We start from the raw sequence: 4,750 nt of genomic DNA on the forward strand, positions 1-4,750 counted from the left end.
AGAGAAATAGCAGTTCAAGTCAGGATGTCCAACATTTGACTGTTACAGCTGCAGAACAAGCAGAGGATACTGAGGGAAAGAAAATAATCTCAGATATACTAGAGGATATTTTCTCAAAGACAAGAGATAGAAGTTGTCAGACTGAGGAGGCCTACGAGTGCCACTCTGGATCTATAATCAAACATCCACAACCAGACACAGTCTCATGAATTTCAGAGCATGAAGAATTAAAGGCAGGTGCTGAAAGCATCCAGGGAGAAAATAAATTAATACAGTCAGACTGCCTGTAAAGAAATAAAACCCAGACCTCCTCAGGGAGATTGGGTTCTAGAAGACAAAGGCCTTCCAAGGTTTGAGAGGAAATATTTTGAACATAGAATTCTATACCCTGGGCTTCCCTGGTGGCGCAGTGGTTAAGAATCCACCTGCCAATGCAGGGGACACGGTTTCAAGCCCTGGTCCGGGAAGATCCCACATGCCACGGAGCAACTAAGCCCGGGTGCCACACTTCTGAGCCTGTGCTCTAGAGCCCTTGAGCCACAACTACTGAGCCCTCGCCCCACAACTGCTGAAGCCCTCTCTCCTAGAGCCCGTGCTCCGCAACAAGAGAAGCCACTGCAATGAGAAGCCCACACACTGCAACCAAGAGCAGCCCCCGCTCGCCGCAACTAGAGAAAGCCCGCGCACAGCAACAAAGACCCAACACAGCCAAAAATAAATAAAACAAATTTATAAAAAAACAAATTCTATACCCAGTGAGACAATTCTCAAAAGGATTTGGACGAATGCAGTTTCTAGACATCTGGAAACTTAGAAATTCTGCCACCTTTTCTTATAGAGTTTCCTGAGGAAGTACTCCAGCAAAACAAGGAGAAAAAGCAAGAAGGAAGGATCCAAGAAGACGCTCTACCCTGAAGGTGGATGGAAGTCCCCAGATGACACGGATGCCCCGGCCTGGGGCCCCTGGGTCAGGATGTGAGCCTTCAGGAGGCCCTGGGATGGGCGTCCCCAGGCAGGGAAGACTCAGTGCAGCAGGATAGTGTATCGGCCAGTGTCCAGTCAGGAAAGCAGAAGCTCCTCTAGATATTTCCAACAGAGGGGGTTGAAATCAGGAACTTGCTTTGAGACATATTGAAAGTGACTCACAGTCTCTGGTCTGACATGTAAGGAGCTTGGAAGTTATCACTCTCATCTTCACAACAAGAAAAAATCTGAACCAACTGAAAATCAACAACTCCTCTTAGATCTACAGGAGAACTGGGGTCACAGGTAAACCACTGCCCCAAATATTGGAGAGACAGACAGGTAGGTATGGAGAATCACAGCTTACTGGAGGCGAAGCCCAGAAACAAAAGCCTCTGTGGACCAGCGCCAGGGAAGAAAGACCCAAACTGTTCCTCGAGGGCTGGAGCCCCGGTGTGGACCATCTGAGGGGGCTCCAGCCTTAGGTGGGGGGGCCCACACTTTCATGAGTTTTACCTACAGGGAAGATCAGAGCACAATCTTCCCTTGTGCTTCCAACAGGGGGAATAGAAAAGTAGCCATTCTGGGGACTTCCCTGGTGGTCCAGTGGTTAGGACTGTGCACGTCCACTGCAGGGGCACGGGTTCGATCCCTGGTTGGTGAACTGAGATCCGGCATTCTGTGCAGCACAGCCAAAAAAAAAAAAAAAAAAAAAAAAGCAAGAAAAGTAGCCATTCTGAAATATTTCCAGAGCATTCTGTTCTTCTTAACTGAACATGTGGCCGGATTTTGAGCAAGATGAATGTGTGGAAGAATCCTTCGGCCTTGAGGCTAAAATCGTCCTCCTTTGTGTGACTTGGGAAAGCCATCAACCTATAGAGAAGGAAACCACGTAACTGCTGTGGACAGAGAATGTTACCTGCCATTTCAGTAAACAGAGGATGTCGCTGTGGCCACCGAGCCTAAAGCCACCAGCACTGCAGCTGCCCCACACCATGTGCCCTGTGGGGATTCGGGATGGAGAAAAACAGGATACTGGCCCTGAGTAGTTAAGGTGTATATCAAAGGAATAAATTCAATGAGTCCAGACTCTCGGGTCTTCCCAAACATTAAAAAAAAGCATTAGATCATTAACTTGAGATGTCTGTTTTTTGTGATTAGCAGTAATAGAAGAGTTCCTCAGAGGGATCTGAGAGGGTGTCATCCCAGGCTATAGTCCTCAGTAATGCCCCAAATAAAACATAATTCTCAGCTTTTAGGTTGTGCTTTTGTTTTCCTCAGTCAACAATATTGTGAATAGTTTACAGAGTTGTAAAAATGCCAATGTTGTTTACTTGTTTTCAATACCTAGATAAAACTTAACAAAGAACAGAAAACTTAATTATGGCTTTCAAACAAAATGTTATAAATCTTTGATGCCGTAAAAGGAAAACCCAGCTGATGAGGGAGCGACAAGGAAGGGAGGTGGAGGAAAGAGCAGGGTTGCCGTGGCCTCTGTTATGTGGTGAAAACGCAACACTGCCTACAGTGGACGGAAAAGCAGTGCATTTCAAGGCTATATATATATATAGCTGCAAATGTAACAAATATGACAAATAAAAAATCATGATTTGGAGGAGGTGGGGTTAAAGGTAAATGAGTGAAATTCTCATTTTTAAGAGTTGTAGAATCAGTAGAGATTGTCTAAAAATGACAAATGAAGAAGTAAAGATATCAGCATACTGCCAAGAGTTGTGATGGTGAACGAATGGATTCTTTTTAAGGATGGAAACAAGGCCCAAACTGCAGAACTATGTCACAGACGTCATTTAACCCAGAATCCCTGGGGTTGGGGTGTGGGGTTGGCTGCCCTATCGCCTCTGGACAGTTTTGTGCTGTTTTGTTTTTTTCCTTTGCCATTTGCTTCCGGAGGCATTTACACAAGTTTTTATGTTTCCTTGAGCTATTAGAGGTTGCTAGAAATTTTTCTGGGCCTGTTTGTCTTGCTGTAACCATCACAAAGCTGTGTGTATCTTCACAAATTAGATGTGGTTTAGCTTCTCAAATTAGCACTTTTGCCCAAGGGCATGTTTACCTTCTCTTTCTTGCTTGCTCAGGGTGGGGAAAGTAAGCCTGGGTACAGCTTTAGCTGCCCTCGGAGGGCCAAGCTGGCTGTCCTCAGGCCCCAGCACCTTCCTGCAAGGCTGTGGCCTGGCGAGCACCTGGGAGGCGCTGGGCCAGATCTTGCCGAGCACAGAGGCAGAAGAGCTGGTCACCTGGGAGCCAGTCACAGGCGCTGCGTGGCACTCACATCCCTGTGGCCCACGGCCCTGTGAACCCAGGCAAGCTCCTCTTCCTTTCCAGTGTCCCCTTCCCAGTTTGTGGGACAAATGGTGCCACATCTTACACAGGCACCTTGTAGGCAGTGGTCCCCTCGCCACCCCTGCTTGTCAGGGGTCTCCTTGTGCACCCATCTCCACCCAGGGCTGCCTTGGGTCTCCAGCACCTCCTTTCTCATCCTCCACCCAGGAGCTCCCCCTCCTCCCACTTCCAGGGACCGCATGCCAGGACTGGCAGCCACCTGTTTTGTCTCCCTGCATCTGAGTGCCAGCTGTCCACTGGCATTTCGGCATGTTGCTTTTCCTTGTCCTCACTCTGCACACGACTCCTGACCGTGCCATAACTCCAGGTACTGGCCTGCTCCTTCTGGCCCTGAGTCCCCCCACTTTCACTTCAATACAGGCCATTAGGTGACCCCTCGTAGCCATGCTGTAAACAAGGGGACAGACAAGACGTGGGAGGAGAGGACAACTGTCCTCAGCAAACACTTACCGTGTGCCCGATATCGCTCAAGGCATTTTATGTCTGTGAACTCATTTACTCCTCAGAACAACCCAATCTTATCTCCTTTCTACAGATGAGGCTACTGCTGCACAGAGAGGTTAAGTGACTTTCCTGAGGTCACACAGCCAGGAAGGGACAGAGAAGGGGTTTGAATTCAGGCTCCAGAGTCCAGGCACTTAATGTCTACACTCTATTGACCCTCCCCGAGGGTTGCTCGTGATCTTGGCCTGGGGTAAAGACGAATTCCACCTGATTGCCCTCCTACCTGATGCCCGGAGCCCAGAGGAGGGTACAGACAACCCCTTGATGTCCCTGCGAGGGCCTAGATATTTAAATATTATGTCTGTTAGGTTCCCGGGGCTGCTATAACCAAGTCCCACAAACTAGTGGCTTAGAATGACAGAAATTTGTTGTCTCAGAGTCCTGGAGGCCAGAAGTCCAAAATCAAGGGGTCAGCAGGGCCACGCTCCCTCTGAAGCCTCCGGGAAGAATCCTTCCTGTCTCCTCCGCTTCTGGTGGCTCCAGGTGTGCCCTGCCTGGCAGCTGCAGCCCTCCAGCCTCTGCCTCCATCATCACTGGCATTCCCTGCGAGTGACTCTTTCTCCTTTTCTCACACGGACGACAGTCACGTTGGACTATGCCCACCCTCATTCAGTAGGACCTCACTTTAACTTGATCACGTCTGCAAAGACCCTGTTTCCAAATAAGGTCACATTCACAGGGACTGGGGGTTAGGACTTGAATACATCCTTTGCAGGGACACAAGTCAACCCATGCTGCAATTATCTTTGTCCTGGGTTGTTCTTTGTGTGTGATGGATAACCAGCATAATTTCCAGAATGTCCAGCAATGCCCCCTCCAGCACATAAGCTACCTCCTTAGAAAAAGAAAACATTTTTTTTCTAAGGGGACATAGGGGAGGTTTGCTTTTCCCTCCCTGATGGTGTGGCAGGAAAAGTGGGGT

This window comes from Grampus griseus (genome assembly GCF_964374135.1).
Source record: "Grampus griseus genome assembly, chromosome: 2".
NCBI lineage: Eukaryota > Metazoa > Chordata > Mammalia > Artiodactyla > Delphinidae > Grampus > Grampus griseus.